This window comes from Lampetra planeri, chromosome 44, assembly GCF_965212315.1.
Source record: "Lampetra planeri chromosome 44, kcLamPlan1.2.h2, whole genome shotgun sequence".
NCBI lineage: Eukaryota > Metazoa > Chordata > Hyperoartia > Petromyzontiformes > Petromyzontidae > Lampetra > Lampetra planeri.
In genome coordinates, this window is record NC_136150.1 from 8,630,652 (window position 1) to 8,648,889 (window position 18,238).

Below are 18,238 nucleotides of genomic sequence, written 5' to 3' on the forward strand. Positions count from 1 at the left end.
ACGTTAACGGGTATTCGCCAAACATCCTCACGACGAAAGGAAGATTCTCGCCAAATTGCTCAATTGGGATTAAACACAGCAGCAGCATCAGCATCGCCTCCGTCTGCACAAGCTTAGGACCCTCCTGGCAAAAGAAGAGTCTTGAAACTATAAACTATTTAAAACTAATTTATTTTTATTTTACCAGGTAATGCCCACTAAGCAATATAACTAGACTTGGCCGCAAATTGTAGCTCAACGCATTGGCGTAGCACGTGGAAATCAATAGCACCCAGTTACTCTAAATGCACGTTGGTTTTCAATGTGGAGGGAAAAACCGGAGTAGCTGAAGAAAAATCCACATGACCACGGGGGGAGAGAGAGAGAAAGAACACGCAAACTCCAAATATACAGCAGGCGTCAGGTTCAGGATCGAACACATGATCTCCCGCATACCAAGCGAGGTAGTTAACGTCTCCTAGCCACCGCGTCAGGGGGCGAGATGCAGCAAAACTAATAAGACGAGCACCTTTGCCGCGGGGCATCGGAACGCGTGTGCCCCCGGTGCGGGTAAAGGGGCGCGATCGATGCGATTTCGGGTGTTGGTTGCTGCCTAGCAAGTTCGGCCCGTGCATCGCTCGCGATGACCACGAGGTCTCCGAGAGCCTGGTTTGCACTGTCCGGCGGGACATCGGCACGCGCGTAAAGATGTCTCCCGGCGTTGACTTTTGTCAGAGAGCAGCTGCCCCGACCTGTCGGCTGACGACAGCCGACAGGTCTGGGCGACGCCGCAGCAGTCCACGCTGGAAGCGGCGAGCAGAGTGCATCGGAGAGGAACGAAGCAACGGCGGGAGCATCCCCGTGCCGAGATGCGCCGCGATCCGCGCTGCGTCGTGGTTCAAGAAGAATGGGGCCTCCTTCTCCCTCGTTCTATTACCGTCGACTAGAAACTCGGTGCAGTTTGTCTACTTGCTTTCGAACCGCATCGTTGGACCTCTTAGGTCACCGTCAAATACATTTTGAGCAAATGTGAGACGGAGGGAGACAACTGCGGGCGGTGTGACTCATGAGATGGGAGGGGCTTGTTTCACGCGGTTCCTTGTCTTCATCTCAACTTGTGGTTTTCTGGCCTGCGCTGATATTTTATTTTTTCGCCATGATGTTGTCTCTTCATTTACATTTTTTATTATGTATTTGTTTACGTGTGTGGGTTTGCGTGTGGCTGTGTGTAGTGTAATGGTTAGCGCGCTGTGGTCCTAATCCGGTGACCCGAGTTCGATTTCTGCTCACAGCCGGTCTTGAGCTTCCCCTAGGTCGACTCGGCCTCAACCGAGTAACTTGTGCGGTGTGTAAACATCGCCACTTGGGAGACAAAGGCGGCCGGGCGTGCTGTTGACTACCCCACCCCCTCGTGTGCCGTGCCGACCTTCATAGGTGCTCGCTAACAGCACTTTCCCCAAAAAGTCTGTTAGAGGCTATACGGGGAATCTTTGTCTTTGTGCAGTTATGAGCGATCAACCATGTCCACGGTTATCTGCATGGCTTGGAAGCTTTGAGATGGGGCAATGTGATTTCTTTCTCGGCTGTGTTGACCAAGATCCCGGCTAACTCCGCTGTTGTCTCCTTAGGTCTTGGCCTTTAGCGATGTGCCCATCGTGCCTCTGTGGCTTTTCCTGGAAATAAAAAAAATCGATATAACCACGGGGCTGATAGGAATAATAAGCCAAGCGTGCACACAGAACGACATTGAACAAAATAAGTCCCTGGATGTAATCTATGAACTTTAAACAATTTTTATTTTACCAGGTAAGGTCCTCTGAGCTATGTAGCTTATTTTGAGAAGAGATCACGCCACAAATGATAAGTGGCTCATCATCACGTGGCAATGTATCGCAGCAGCTGATCACTCGTTTTGGTGGTGGGAACTTGGTGGTGGGAACGTTCTTACTCTCAATGGAAAGATATCGATTCGCTGTGTGTGAAACGGCATCCTCTCAATCTCCGCGGAGAGCTTTGTACAGGGGATGTTCACGTGGTTTTACTGCCATTCGATGCGTTGTCGACGAGGAATTTAACACGTAGCCTTTCGCGATCAATATTACACAATTGTAAAGGTTGTGGATGTAGTCTCCCAACACACCACCGGTGTGCTGTAAGAGTAACAAACCTTACTAATTGGTTGTGTCGGGTGGTGGCGGGTTTAACGACACATTTATATTCACACGATCTAACCCGGGAAAAAACTCTATTGTGAGGTCAAGAAACAGAGACATGTGGGATGGACGTTGTTCGTGTGGACGTTTCCGCAGCCCTTCGCACTTCTCTGACTGAACACCGCCCTGTGCGGTGTGGTAATTTTTTTTGTGTCGCCGTTCGAAGCCATCTGCCGCACGATGGTTAACGTCCCTGAACTTTCAAACGCTCAGAGCATCTGTCTGACGTTCCTCCGAGCTCTGTTAGAGAATGGGCTGCCACCTGTTCTTTTTTTTGTTCCCAGCATCGTCTTGTGAGCCTCCCCGGGACATTAAAAGTCCTGGATTTTTCTGAATAATAATAATGCGTACAATGGACCACTCGGTAAAATGCAGTTATGCTTAGCTCTCTCACCTTCCGGTATTGTGAGATGTTCTTCTTCCCGTGATGTGTCCTGGGTTTTTTGTACCTCCGAGGTGGCAATCACTAATGCGTGCATGCAGGGACATGGATGCATTCATAATAGCGATGTGTATGATGATGATAATAATACTAATTATGGGGGTAGGCATGGCATAGCGGTCATATTGCTGCATTGCGAACCCAGTGACGTGTTTTCAATCCGAGCCGTCACGGCTATCATCAAGTGGCGAGTGACATCTTCGCCGACCTGCACTGACCTGCGTGGAGAAGTATGTAAAAGCTAGCGCCATGATGGACACGGGCATGTTGGGGGGGGGGGGGGGCGAGGGGGGCACACCTTCAACAGTAGAGTGACGGAGGGCTGAAAATGATACATTTTTAAGTTATTGATTACCCAACAACAAGAAGGAGAATAATGATATGCCCCTTGTTGACCAAAGAAAAGGTTGAATGAGTCCCAGTATCATTTTTCAGGAGGGTCCTGCATCATCGAGATGATTGGCCAACGTCCGTCAGTGAGTGTCTGGCTTCTTGCGGGCGGGGGGGGGGGGAGACAGGAGAACCCATGGAGAAAAGCCCCACCAGCGCATACGTGGAGGGTGACACTCCAAGCTGCGCACGGATAGATTCAATAATCCTTTGCCGCACTGCCATCTCCTCGCCATGGCAAGCCTAAACGAACGCGCAGATTCGACGTGCTGCGAGTGTTCCGTCCGCACCACCCTCCGCCCCGCCAGCAAAGAGCCTTCGGTGTGACCACACCTGCGTTGTCCTGTACACCGACGCATCTCCAGTTGAGTCGTGAAATCGTTTTGACTCCGGTTAAATTGTGGAATGCTTCAATTTGAACCGTGCCCCTTTCAGGCCCCGTGGTTTCCAATTGGAAGGAACCATTTTTGCCCGTGGAAGTGAATGTTCTGATTTGCCTAAAAGAAAAAAAAATGTTACTCGGATTTTAAATATCACGCACAGCCAAGTTGCCCGTAACTTGCAGCTGTGCGAACAGCTGTTTTGTTTCTGGTGTCCCGGAGTAGGGGTTGGTGTGGGATGGGGGGAGTTGGCATCTTGGCAGCTGCACGGCAGAGAGAGAGAGAGAAGAACGGCGCCGGGGCTGCTCGTGTGGCCAAGTGTCTGTGCGTGCGATTTACCAAGACACTCGAGTGCACACGTGGGTACTGTACTGAGCAAATAATAACATACGGCCGTGCCTGTTGAACGCGATTTGGAAATGTAAGCGTTTTCTGGAACTCCTTGCCTTTCGTGGCTGGGACTTCAGAGACACTTTACAAATCTTCAAATCTCGACTCAAAACGTTGTCCGTTTCAAAAAGTTATTTTCTTTCAGTTATTTTCAAACGTCTTTCTCGCTTCTTCGTTACTTGGTTCTCGTTAGCTATTCTCCGCCTTTCCATGCACAGCGCCACTGAGAACGGTTATTGATTATTACTCGAATTAACGGTGACATTTAAATACGTCCACTCATCATTGCCGCCTTGTCGGACACGATTAGTCCGCTGCTGGATGAAGGCCTCGGCAAGCCACTTCCGTCTCTCGTGATCCTGCGATGCGACGGTCCACGCGGTACCTGCGCCTGAAGGGATTCCTTGGCTCCAACTCAACGACAGCGGGTTCCCAGGCGGATGCTCTCTGTTCATTAGCTGCCACTGCGGTAGATCGTGACCTCGTTACGAGTCTTATTAAAAACGGCGAACTGGCCTGTAAAAAATATTACTTGCCGTTGTATGGCATGCATGTTGAACTTCTTGCGCGTCTTATGTAGCCGCCCGCGATCACATTGAATGCGTACACAACACCGCGCAGAACTGCAGAAGGATAAATGGGGCTCATAGCAGCGGTGGCCGCTACGTGGACAACGCAATGCAGAGGTTGGGCGATCGCAAAATACGTTGTCGCGGATTTCAGGACAAATCGAGCTACATCATGATACTGTAGCTCGGGGTGAGCAGCTTCTTCAAGATGTAGCTGCTCACCCCGAGCTCTCATTACTCTGATGGTGCATTGTCTTTGTGCTGTACGCGTTTTGGCGTCCTCTGGTCTAACACCGTTTTGAGACGAGGCTCAAAAGAAAGCTGTCTCTGGTGTGGACCAATCAGTTTCAAAGACAATGTATATATTGTCAGAGTATGTTTTTTGTTTGCATTCTGACCACAAGTATTGTGGTTAATGCAGACATGATTCCTTGTAAAAGGTATCAGTTTGGTGTTTTAACATCTTAACACCTGTTTTGTTGCCAGAAAAAAGGGGAAAACCTATTCTCATACTTGTGGTAATTGTTGGTTGACCACTGTGCCAGATTAGATCCACCAACTTGGACCACATTTCTTTGTGAATTGGCCACTGTTGGCGTAGAGTAAATATTATAATAGTTGAGAATTCTTTAAGAATAATAATTAAAATCTTAATGCCCCATTTTTTTTACCGCGGAAATTAACACCCAGTATGTAATTTACCCAGGGAAGCCTCACTGAGCCTTGAGGATATTCTTTCACGAATATCCTACACTGGGATGTTTTAGTCAATACAGGGACTCCTCTGCTTACGAGCATTTGACTTAAGAACTTCCAGAAATATGAGCAAACCTGTCCATATGTGCAGTTCAACCGCCGCGCAATAGATGGCGGTGGTGGCATCTACATCTGCAGAAGGCGAAGAACCAGTGGCATCTACATCTGCAGAACGTGAAGAACCAGTGGCATCTACATCTACAGGAGATTATGCAACTTTTAAAGCCACTCCCTGTGTTTAGCGTAGACGCCGTACAACGCGTTTGGAACCGACAGGAGTAAAGTTGGACTCGCGAACAGACCTCTGGAACCTAACTCGTTCGTAAGTAGAGGGGTCCCTGTAGTGTGAACGCGTGTCTCTCTGTGGGAGGAAACCCGAGAACCCGGAGAGCACCCACCACGAGGGGGGGTTAATCTGCAAGGGGGATTAACGTCCAAGGGGGGTTAACATGCGGGGGGTAACAGAGCCAGGGAGTTAACACACGTTAGAATCCACTCTCGCCAACCACTCGACCGGGTCCCTCTACCCACATACCCAAGTGGGTTACGCACTACCAGCCGCTCGTGTTTAAAACTCGTCCCACAATTAAAAAAAAATAAATCCGGCCGAGTTTTTTTTCGCCTGTTCATCACGTCGAAACTTCGGGGGTCACCCTTCCAACGCTGCGCGCACACGAGATTCTGTACGGCGCCGTAGATAGCCCGCGCCGACGGCAACGAGCCGTTACGTGGGCACGGGAGCAAACGCTATAAATAGGGACCTTGCGTGTGCTCGCGTTGGGGGGGGGGCAGGGGTCATCCCCAAAGCGCCATTCTCGCGCTCTGCGTCAGGGCGGGGAGGCGGAGGGGGGGTCACCGCCGGGTTTTTGTGCACGTTTAGGAGAGGTGCACATTAAAATGTGCACCTCAGCGCTAGAACGTTACAAGTTGAGTCGCGTCGGCGTGACCGGCGTCGCGCGTGGTACGCCGGGACCCAAACCGCGATGCCCGCGTGTCCCTCGCAAGACCATCTGAATCTGGCTCGGCGCCAAGCAGGGCCAGGGGGCTGGGCTAATGGGCTGTCCAGTGCGTGCGATATCGGTCGCTGCGCTGTGAGGACAGCGTAGCGGCATCGCCTTCCGTGCATCATTTTGGATGAATGCGTTGTGCATCGGTTGAACACGGAGAAACGAAAGCAAAGCTTAGAAACGAAAGCAAAAATTACTATTTGCGCCGTATGCATGCAAATATATGTGAAAGATGAGTGGCCCCTTTCTTTGCCAACAAGCTAAGCTCCTTATTTCACAGCACGGGTCCACATCTTCATCCTCGCTCTCTCCTGCAACGCCCCCAACTCCGCCTCCCGCTCCCTCTTTTAACCTCTTCCTGGCTCCGCCCTTCCTCGCACTCCGTCTCCACCAATCGCCATCCTCTCTTACCCTCACGTGGCCTATCCGTCCCACCTGACGGTCACCCAACCCTCCGGCTCTTTTCCCTTTGGAATGTTCCGGCCAATCCTCTTGCTCCCCGTGCCCCAACCAATCAGAGCGTAGAGTGTTTGCTCCACAGCCTTCTTGATTGTTCTGTCCCTGGGATCGTGTGGGACAGTCGCTACATATGCTTGTTGAGTGGAGGGCCGTGGGGGATGGAGTGGAGGGGGATTGAGGATGGAGTGGAGGGGGATTGGGAGTGGAGGGGGATTGGGGATGGAGTGGAGGGGGATTGGGGATTGAGTGGAGGGCCGGTGGGGATGGAGTGGAGGGGGATTGGGGATGGAGTGGAGGGGGATTGGGAGTGGAGGGGGATTGGGGATGGAGTGGAGGGGGATTGGGGATTGAGTGGAGGGGGATTGGGGATGGAGTGGAGGGGGATTGGGGATTGAGTGGAGGGGGATTGGGGATTGAGTGGAGGGGGATTGGGGATGGAGTGGAGGGGGGATTGGGGATTGAGTGGAGGAGGATTGGGGATTGAGTGGAGGGGGATTGGGGATTGAGTGGAGGGGGATTGGGGATGGAGTGGAGGGGGATTGGGGATTGAGTGGAGGGGGATTGGGAGTGGAGGGGGATTGGGGATTGAGTGGAGGGGGATTGGGGATGGAGTGGAGGGGGATTGGGAGTGGAGGGGGATTGGGGATTGAGTGGAGGGAGATTGGGGATGGAGTGGAGGGGGATTGGGAGTGGAGGGGGATTGGGGATTGAGTGGAGGGGGATTGGGGATGGAGTGGAGGGGGATTGGGAGTGGAGGTGTGGTGGGGAAAGGGGAGACTAACTTACCCGGGCGGCAACCCACAAGTCGGCCGACAGACCTAACACGAGTACCCAACATAAACACAGGCACGGCTACTGTATGCAAAAAAAACTCCCTTAGCCGCAGTCGTGAATTGGAATTTGACAAACGTCCCAATGCGGTACCCTCTTAGAAAAGGGGCATTCCGATGTTCCCAAGGTAACTAAATGCCCCCGTTATTGTCACCATTACGCCTGAACGCTGGCCATGCACACACCACGCCGTAGTCCGTGGTGGCACCAACAACAGAGCCGCCTTGCTGCAGCGAACGGAGAATGGCTGCTGCTGCTGACGACGACGTGGGATGATCGATTGAAGCCGGAGATGGAAGCGGGGCCGAGGGATTGAGAGAGTGGGCTCGTTCTGGCCACAGGAGGGCGCAATGCCCTCGCCCCAGTTTGACCTTGCCACGTTTCAACTCAACCCAGCCGTTGTTTTGTGTGTACATGTTGTCCGTAATAGAGCGGTCTTTTTTGCGTTAGATCGCGTGAATATATAAATGTGTCGTTAAACCCACCACCACCCGACATAGCCAATTAGTAAGGTTTGTCACGTGAACAGAACGTGGAAATTCGTAACTAGTACAGCAACACCATCGTACTCAATTTGTAAATGTGGATTTGCTCTCCAACACACCAGTGTGCTGTACTAGTAACTAATTGGCATGTTCTGTTCATGTGACAAACCTTACTAATCGGCTGTCTGGTGGTGGTGAGTTTAACGACACATTTATATTTACACAATATAACCCAAAAATCCTACGTGTTAAACTGTATGTGTTGTATTTTTTTGTATGTGTTGTGTATATGTATGTGTGTGTTTTTCGAGCAGTAGTGTAGTGTTAGGCGCGCTGCGCTACGAACCCGGTGACCTGAGTTTGATTCCCGCTCACGGCCCACCAAAACCAGTGAGGATTATCTGAACCGTTCCTGGGCCTCCCCTAGGTCGACTTAGCCTAAAATACATTGTTCGGCATGATGCCCGACGTTTTGCTCTACGTGCGGGGGGAGGGCTTCTTCAGGAACTAAACTGAGCGGCTCACACTTTCTCTCGATTACACAGCAGCAGCAGGCAACACCGCTGTATGATCGAGGGAGAGAGTGGGCTGCTGAAGAAGCACGTGGAGCAAAACGTCGGTGGTAGCTGCGCTGTGCTTGTGGCTGCCTGTAAAACCAACCTCGTGGAGGCAGCAGCTAGGGTTGGTGGATCACCGCACGAATGTTAAAATGTTGCGCGACTCCAATCCCGTGGGTATCGAGGAGTTGCCCGACCCTGGCTCTGCCAGCAGAACGCAGTGCAGCAAAGTGCTGACTGGCAACGTCTGTCCCCCTTCTGTACGGGATAGAGCGTTGCTCCCTCGCATGCGCGAGTTTCCTCCAAGCGCCACGGCTTCCGTTCACATGTGTAAACGATCACGAGTTGGCTTAAAGCAACTTGATATGTAGAGAACAGCAGATCAGTTGTTGACGGCGGCTCACCACCTGGCAGCCTTCCAGCTAGGTCTGTGGTTCCCACTCGGATTCCTCCAGTCTAAATAAAGATTCTGATACTCAGCGATTGTGAGATGCAATTTGCATGAACGACGAAAATGGTCACACGTAGCCATCGCCGACTGGAAATGTTATCAAACGATTGCCCATGAACTTGGAGACAAATTCTGAGCGTCAAAGGAACATTTTGCAAATTCGGAAAATGCTTTTGTTGCCCTGTCAATTACCTATTGTAAAAAATGAGTTTTTTTTCCAATGGGTAATTGACAGCTACCAGTCGACTTCCTTGCCGCTCATCAGATACTCGTGCAGACAAGCGCGCGTTGGTAAGCGTCACATAACCCGTGCATACGCATGATTTGTCCAGAACTTGTATGAAAACTTTTCAGCAGAAAGTCCAATCCAGATATGTTATTCCATTCAGGATTCATAAAGCAGTGCCCTTTCCAGGGCACTGCTTTACCGATGGCGGTTAAAAAAAAGGTTAAAAAAAAGGGGCAGAAGGGGAGCAATGGGTGGGGTGAAGCGGCTGTCAGTGAGGGAGGTGACGAAAGGGATTGAGGGACAGGGCCTGGGAATGGAGCCATGATGTTACAGGGGTAGGAAAGGAGGAATACGGTGGAGTGTGACGGTGAATGAGGGTGACAGATGGATGGGTGCAACGTGGATGAGAGGCAGCGGGGTATGGGGCACATCCGTGGATGCCGGTGTGTTGTCGTTTACTTGACGAACGCAGCTAAGCATCGGCACTGCTGCGGTACAGACGACTGATGTTACTGTCCTCCTCTGGTTTTCTTTCAGGGTGCACCGCGGAGAGCAATACGACACCACCTGTGAAAACCTACGCCGTGGTAAGTGGGATACTGACCTGGTCTGGCCATGCACGATTAAGAATTGAACTCAACTGAATACCGTGATTTTTGTTGTTTGTCACAGTTTACCCAGAAAAACTTGCTTGAGCCTCACTACTTTTTTCAGGTTACCTGCCAAGCATCGTTAACGACCACCGTGGTTATAGACGGAGCGGATTAATTCACGGTCAACGCACACCGCGGTCATAAGGAACTTCTTTCTCACCGTACATAGCCAACCGTGCTAATTGGAGGCGCTGGGGAAGGACAACAAACTGAACTGCTTTTTTCTACATTCTTTGGGTCTTTCGGTAAAGTCACGTAGATAATTGGTTGGTTGTCCCCTCCCCTGCACCTCCGATTAGCACGATTGGCTATGTACAGTGCGAAAGAAGTTCAACATACATAATCAGGGCGACCGCTGGAATCGAACCGTGAACCTCCGCAACAAGCGGCAGTTGCCGCTAGGTCACGTGACCGCCCAAACCCGGGCCCACCCCTTAGCATGTCTAGCTCATTCATTTGACATCCTGGCTTTGGCCACCCGAGTTGCTCAGCCACGTTTATCTATGCAATGCATCCGCAGTGTGTGCACGTTTGCAGTGGCGGCACGCTAATTGTTGTACGCACGCCCCTGGCGAGGTGTCCACGCTCAAGGCATTCGCTCGAGGGAACTGGAGAATGAAGTTGGCGGACGTTCAATTGTTTGCGAGTCATTTCCTCACAGGGGTCAACATCTCTGTAATAGCACAAAATACATTTTTAAGTGATACTTTAATATTTTTTTTCACGCAGAGGGACGGATGCGTGAGGGAGGCCGTAGATTTACTGTTCTTGGGTTTTTTCCACAAATGCACGAGAATCGTGACCACCGGTGTCATGCCGTGAGGCGCAGAATACGTTGGGACATCTTGCAGACCCTCCCCAGGGCGTTGGGCCCGTGTGAAGGGACGGGCTGCTGATGGGACCTTTCGCGCGACCTCACCCGAACACAGATGGCGTCTTTCACCCTTGTCCACAGCAGGGGGAGCACTTTCACACACACTGCTGTGAGGACGCACACTCTCTGCACATGACGGTCGAAGCGATTTTTGTTGTTGTTGTAATTCTCAGAGCTTTAATTTAGCTAAATCGAGTGCGTAACAATTATGTGTGCGGTTATTGGTGATGGGCCTAAACAAGTCCAGCACAACCGTATTGTCCCTGTGTGTCAACAACGCAATCTGAATACACGACAGCACACTCAACTCAGCCTTTTTTTTTTAAACCAACCATTCGCGTGCTTTACAACGCACCGCATTTGTACTGGTACAAGCGAAAACATTACGTGGGATCAAACAGATGGGGCGTGCTTGCAGCTTGCTCGGAAAGTGACTTCTAGTGGGGTGAAAAAAAGAAGTGGTAATAATGTGGATTGAGCCGTGACCGCAGCTCTGGTCTGTGAAACGCGGGGAGCGTGGGATTCGTCCCACCTGCTGCCGCTGCTGCCCCCTGTAAATGGGTCTGTGCGCTAATTTGATAGCGTTCCAGGGGACACGCGGGCATTGACACAGAGGCCAAGGTGACAGGGTGGACGTGCTCGCGCCCTCCGTGCCACCTCGCTCGCAGCCCCGCGGCTCAATCCCGAGCCCTGTGGGCGCACGGTCGCTTTTACTGCGACAACGATCCGCCCTCCTGATGCTCACTCTTGTCCGTGCCCTCCTGATGCCCACTCTTGCCCCTTTACCATCTCACGCTAGTTGCGCAATTTCTCTCGCATAAATCCCGAAGGGGAATCGGAGATAGGGACAAGCCTTGGCCTAACACAATTTATAGAATTGTGCAAAGCGGTTCGGTTCCTCGGGCCTCGGGTTTAACCTCGGCCGGCTGCTCCCTGTTAAACCCCAACATCTCGGCGGCGTTTCGACCCCGACTCCTGAGCCGCTCGCTGGTTCGGTAATTTCTGCACCTTTGCTGAGCTACCCAATCTATTGTCGAGTGGCTGTTAAGGAGCCTAAAAGCCCTTGGAGATCATTGACAAAGGGTGGCCATTCTTTACTGATGCTCACTTGCACAAGGTTTACATTTACACAATGTCCGCAGTTGCATAGAACACAATCTTTTTATATTCTTAAAGTAAAAGTCGATCATCTTTCTGCCCGTGTGAGCACGTTGGTGGCGCTTATCGCCATTTGCCGCTTGTTGCAGAGGTGCGTGGTTCGACTCCGGCAGGCCGCCCCGGCTAATACCACAGCGGACGTCAAATATCCCGTGACGTCGTTCCGAGAAGAGTAGGCCATCGTGTGCCAAAAATATCGTAATTCAATCTGTTGGCAAACACAATGGCAGTTTTTGCCCCCCCCCCCCCCGCTGCAAAAACTTGGCAGAGCCCTCCCAAAAACGTGTTGAGACTCAGCGAGGCCTTCCTGGAAAACCAAGCCTAATAAATAAAAAACTAAATAATGCTGATGAAATTCCACATTGCTACGGCAGTGGTTTGTCTTTCCACACGGGAAGACTGCTGTCAATGCCGTAATTAATATGTGATTAGAAGTTGTTCGTGTGACTCATTCGCAGCAGTGTTCATGTAACAATTCAGCCTCCTGGGGAGGTGATGAATTGTCACGATTTGGGATCTTGATTCTATTTTTAGAACCAATTGTTATTTTTTACCATCGTTGTGAAAGTTGCTAATTTTATTCCCGTTTCGCGACGACAGCTCTGTTTGTGCCATGAGCCTAAATGTGTAATTACATTCAGCATGTGCATCATGACCTCAAGCATAAATTTCAGTTGATGAATCTACACAGCTTTAAATGCCCACGATAGACGAATAGCTTTGGGTTTTCAGCTGCTTTTGTAAAGGCCTGATAATTGAATTGGGCCATCGCCCTTTTTAATGTGATCACGACCACCATCGCCACCGCCGCCACGTCTCTTTCAGCGTCGTTTTAGTTTTTATTTCGCCAACCTATGTAACGGTGGTCACGTCGTGCGGGCCGTGATTTGGTCAATGACTCGGCCTTGCAGGAAGGCAGTGCGGAAAGTCGGCATCTCTCCGTAATCGTCACTGTCATCGCCGCTGCCATCACCATCTTCATCATTCATTGTCTTCATCGATGGCTCTCTTAATCAACCGTGACCATCATCATCACCGCCATCATCATCATCAACCACCGTCATCATTCTCATCATCAATATTACCACGAAATCTCCATCATCATCATCATCGTCGTCACCACCACCGTCTCTATCAACCTCTATCATCACCACCTCCATCATCTCCATCAACCCATCATTATCATCATCCGATTAGCACGGTTGGCTATATACTGTGAAACATGCGTACATGACCACCATTATCTCAATCAACCTCCATCATCATCATCGTCACCACCACCATCATCTCTGTCTACCTCCATCATCATCGTTACCACCACAATCATCATCTTTCTCAACCCCCATCATCATCGTCACCACCACCATCATCTCCGTCTATCTCCCTCATCGTCACCACCACCATCATCTCCATCTACCTCCACCATCATCGTCAGCACCACCACCACCATCATCATCTTTCTCAACCCCCATCATCATCGTCACCACAACCATCATCTCCATCTACCTCCATCATCATCGTCACCACCACCACCACCATCATCTTTGTCAACCCCCATCATCATCATCACCACCACCACCATCATCTCCATCTACCTCCATCATCATCGTCAGCACCACCACCACCATCATCATTATTCTCAACCCCCATCATCATCATCGTCACCACCACCATCATCTCCGTCAACCTCCATCATCGTCATCCTCACCACCACCACCGTCACCATTGCTCCCGTCGCGGGCTCCACGTTGCCGTCCTCGTCGCCGCCTCCATCATCGCCGCCACGGTTGCGGCTTTGCTCCTCGCGGTTGTCACGGCAACGCCGGCGTGCGCGTGTGCCGCATCTCGTGACAACGGTGACGCGCACGCCCCCCTCTGACCCCTGCGGTGACGTGGGTCGGAGCCAAAGCGGAGGATGGGGAGGGGGGGCCCAGGATAAGATCGATGTGGGAGAGTGGGGGGCCCAGGATAAGATCGATGTGGGAGAGTGGGGGGCCAGGATAATATCGATGTGGGAGAGCGGGGATCTGTCGCGCGGGGAGCGGCGGCGCCGCGGTTGACTCGCCGCGCTCCGAACCCGGTGGCCTGAACGAAATCTATTCCCGCTCACGAACAAAATCGTTGGGGAGCGATATCAGAACCGACCTAGTCCTGGACTTCGCATAGGTCAGCTCAACCTCAACAGTCTCAACAACAACAACAACGCCTCTGATCGCAGACACACACACACGCGCACACGGGGAACTGGGGCGACTGAGTCCGGCACGGAGGGAAGAGAAGCAGCGGGGGGGGGGGGGGGTCCAGGGGTTACACGAGTAGCTTGTGCGGTGAGGAAACATGAGGGCTGGTGAGACGAAGTCGATGCCGGCGTGGTGCTGGCCAACCCCAACCACCTATTGTTGCGCCATTCTGGCCTTCACAGGTGGCGCTCGCTAACGGGACTCGCCACAAATGTCTGTACAGGTTGCACGGGGTGATCTTTGTAATTTGTCGCTGTTGGGAGGACGCATGGTGCACCGGGCCAGTCAACTCGGTCGGTTAACCCTCGACACCCGGGTCTGCCCCGTGACTTCCTGTCAGCAGCTTGCCTGCGACACTTGGCGCGATAGCCTCAACGCGTGCACCTAGCCTGGCGCAAGGACTCTGTTGACGTCACCGTGGCTTAGTGGCGAACGGCGGCTGTTGTTGTTGTTGTCGTGGCGCGTGTGCACGCAACAGATGGGCGGACAGGATTTGTGGAGCTTTGGAACGGACGCGTAAATGCTACGAAGCAGCACGCTTGGGGGGGGGAAATGAATCACGGCAGCTATTATAAAAATATATAACACATTGTTTACGCGTGCGAATAAGATGTATTGTTGTATACACAACGGTCATGCAGAGCCTGCACACAGCTCAAGGAAAGCCTCCAGTACTCCCAATTGTAATGTCACTTGAATACACTTTTGGCAGTACCATCATCGTCTTCATCATCATCGTCTTCATGACTGTCATCATTATCATCATCATCATAAGCAGTAGCGGGGGCAGGAGGCCGGAGACACTGAAGGCTTGGGGTTATCACGAACGGGATTTGCATCAGCTTGGGGAAGAAGCCTTCATCCAGCAGTGGATTGATCATGGCCATTGGTGACGACGACGGTGACGGCGCCGGTGCGCGAACCAGCGCCCAAGGAGGCGCCAGAGGTCGACGGATCGGGGCAGATTTATGATGTCTCGCCGGGTCTGCGGGCCGCTCTGCGACACGCGCCGGGGTGATGCAATGGACGCTTTCGCCTCGTGACACGACGCCGGCGGGGAGAGCTCGACTGGGGTCGTCGTCGTCATCATCATCATCGTCATTATCATCATCATTGTCATCATCCTCATCGTTCTCATCGTCATCATCATCATCATCACGATCCAGGGGCAGATAGCCCCGTAGATGTCCCCTGCGTATTTCGACATCTGTTTCCCCGTTTCTCTGTCTTGTGCCAACACGCCCAAGTCGTGGCCACATCTTTCTGGCACCAATCTGTTGATGTCGTCGTCAAGCTGTTCTCTGCGAGGTCTTCCTCTCTTTCCCGTTCCTTGCATTTTTCCAAACAACAACACTTTAAATTTTCCTGTTGTTGTCCATCCTACATATGTGTCCAATTAGTTCCAGTCTCCTGCTCATCACTGCCTGCATCAGGTCGACTAGCATAGACTATCTAGAAAGGGTGAGTGTGAGTGTCAGTCTGGCTGGACGTCACCACGGATGGAACCCTTAATTCATATTTGGAACGGAGGAAAAACGTCACAGTACTCAAATTGTAAATGTCGTGTGTTTAGCCTCCAAGTGTGCCGAGCTAGTAACGAATTGTCGTGTTCGCTTTACGTGACAAACCTTACTAATTGGCTGTGTCGGGTGGTGGCGGGTTTAACGACACATTTATACTTACGCGATCTAACCAAAAAAAAACTCTATTGTGTATAATATTGGTCGCGAAAAGCCTACGTGTTTAACTGACGGTTAGGATTGTCCGCGATTGTATGCATGTATGATTGTATGCATGTATGATTGTATGCATGTATGATTGTATGCATGTATGATTGTATGCATGTATGATTGTATGGAAAAACGAGCGGAATATTCAACTTGGCCCGAGCAGCTGCCCCCGGGTGGCTCGGAGAGAGAGAAACGTCGGGTTCCACGGTGGCGAACGGCGTGGCGCAGCGTGGCCACGAGCATCTTCCGCGGTGGCCATCGGTCGGGAGCGTGGGCGCGACGAGCTGCGCGTGAACGCACGAGCGCTGTGTGGGTTGTGGTGAGCTTTTGGTTGTTTCCGGGCACTCCGGTTTCATCCGACATGCAAATAAGCTTTCGAAAAGACAACGCGATAAAAAGTGACGTCACCAGAATGACTCCGCCAAAGGTTAGGCTTAGGTCATGTCATTTCCAAAAAGTCGTCTTTGCATATTCCCGACATGTTCTTTGGGTTTATTACGGTAAACTGAGTCACAGCCTTCCAAAACGAAATCTTTTTTGTTAACAGCCACTCCTGGCATGCACACGGTGTTTTATAGCTGCTTTACGGAGAGTGGCCTGAAGCTTCCCCAGCGGCGTAATGGTCAGCAAACTGAACCCCTTGCATTCCAGAGGTCACCGGTTCCGTTTCGCCTTTCCGGCACGGCCGTTGACGCCGCGGTCCCTGACCCAAGCGCTCTCGGGCTCGACGCCGCTGCGCTTCCGAGAATCTGGAGAGATCGCAGAGGTGCTTTGGTGAATTTGGTAATGGCAACCCAACACTGCACACGGCATGCAGAGGTCCTCCTCCTCCCCTGACACCGCCTGCTTTGTGTCCGCAATGTCCACATGGCCTTCGAGTCCCGCGTCCCCCCACGGGTGTGCGTGCGCGATTGGTGGACTCGCCGATGAGCGGTGCCAGCGGTGTCGAGATCGACCTCTGGAGGAGGAGGTTTGTGAAGGATGCTGCCGGCCAGTTGGAGGCAGCCGCCCTCCAGCAACGTATGTGTGTCAAACTTCTTTCGCGCCGTACACAGCCAACCGCGCAAATCGGAGGTGCGGCAGCAGCAACGGAGGGCGGAGGAGCGACGCTCACAACAACGAGCGGAGCAGGGGGCACAGGTGGTGTACCTGGCAGTCATCTCGGTCTGTTCCGTGACCTCCTGCCAGTAGGGAGCCTTCCACACTTCACATGGCCTCAAAGTGCACCTAGCCTGGCACGAGCGCCGCGGTGACGTCGCCACCACTTCATGGCGGCTGTTGTTGGTAGCCACGGAGAGTTGGGGGGGGGGGCGGTGGTGGTGATGCACGGTTGTGTGGGGGGGGGTATCGGCGTGCAGTCAAGGGGGTGTGTAGGGGCGGCATCGTGACGTGCTGGGGGTGTGTGTGTGTGAGAGCTCAGCGCCACGCGTGCGAGAGCGCACGTGTGTGTTGATACACACGCGCGTGCACGCGAACACACACGTGGCTTTGCCGTGTGTGCCGGTGCGTGCTGGGTCTGCGCAATGCTCCGAGCGGAAAATTCCACGCAAGCTCAATGCAGAGAAGCGCGCTCTGGGCTCGGCAGGGGCTGCTTCTCGTGCAGCGCCGGCGTATTGACCTGGCCGTGAGCGGACGGTGAATATCCCCAAACCGTGACGCGCCCTCTCATTTTTGTTCGCTCCGGCGTGGACTTAAAGAGACCCCCTGTTTGCAAAAAAATGCAACTTCGCGATTCGTGAATTGTAATTACAGTCGATCGTCGATTATCAACATCGATTATAATCTGGCAGCTTCGGGAGGAAGGGACCGCAGGATAAAAAAAAAACGCCGGATAATCACTCATCGTAATTATTTTAAATAGCTTATTTTTGCTAATTCATGTATAATATGTTTTAGGTGTTGTGTGTATATATATTTTTAGTGTTTCAAATGTGTTTGCTATGTCAAATTGGCACGAATAAGGACACAAATAGACACAAATTAATATCCTTCTGTAAAAAGTTAATGTATTCACTGTACTGTACTTACCACTCCAATCTCGAAGCGTTTGCATGGGGTGATGATAGAAGGTGTGTATCATTGGACACTGAAATCAAGCATAGCACCTTTTTTTGTCATGCCGGAACCGCCGGATAATGTTGGAAGCCGGATAATCGCGCTACGGACAATCGACGATCAGTTGGCGTTTGACATCCTTGGAAGTCTATCGCATTGTTCGTGTGTGTGTGTGGAGCAGTAGCGCAGTGGTGAGCGCACTTCGTTAGGAACCCGTTGACCCCGAGTTTTATTGCCGCTCACAACCAACAACGGTTGCGAATATTTGAACTGGTGCCGGGGCCTGCCCTAGGTAGACTCGGCTTTAAATTCGTAATCTGGTGCTATGTATAAAAAAAAATCAGCACTGGGGAGACAAAGGCGACCGGGCGTGGTGTTGGCCACCCACCC

At 51.8% G+C, this 18,238-nt stretch overlaps 1 protein-coding gene across 1 annotated transcript in view; it reads left to right on the top strand.

The window, feature by feature from the left end:
• Positions 1 to 18,238, top strand: part of LOC144732909 (sodium-coupled neutral amino acid transporter 3-like) — a 130,782-nt gene that overhangs the window by 22,787 nt on the left and 89,757 nt on the right. Inside the window, exon 2 of the mRNA XM_078614573.1 lies at positions 9,676 to 9,725. The gene's annotated coding sequence lies outside the window, so the exon portion shown is untranslated. The remainder of the gene's footprint in view (positions 1 to 9,675; positions 9,726 to 18,238) is intronic.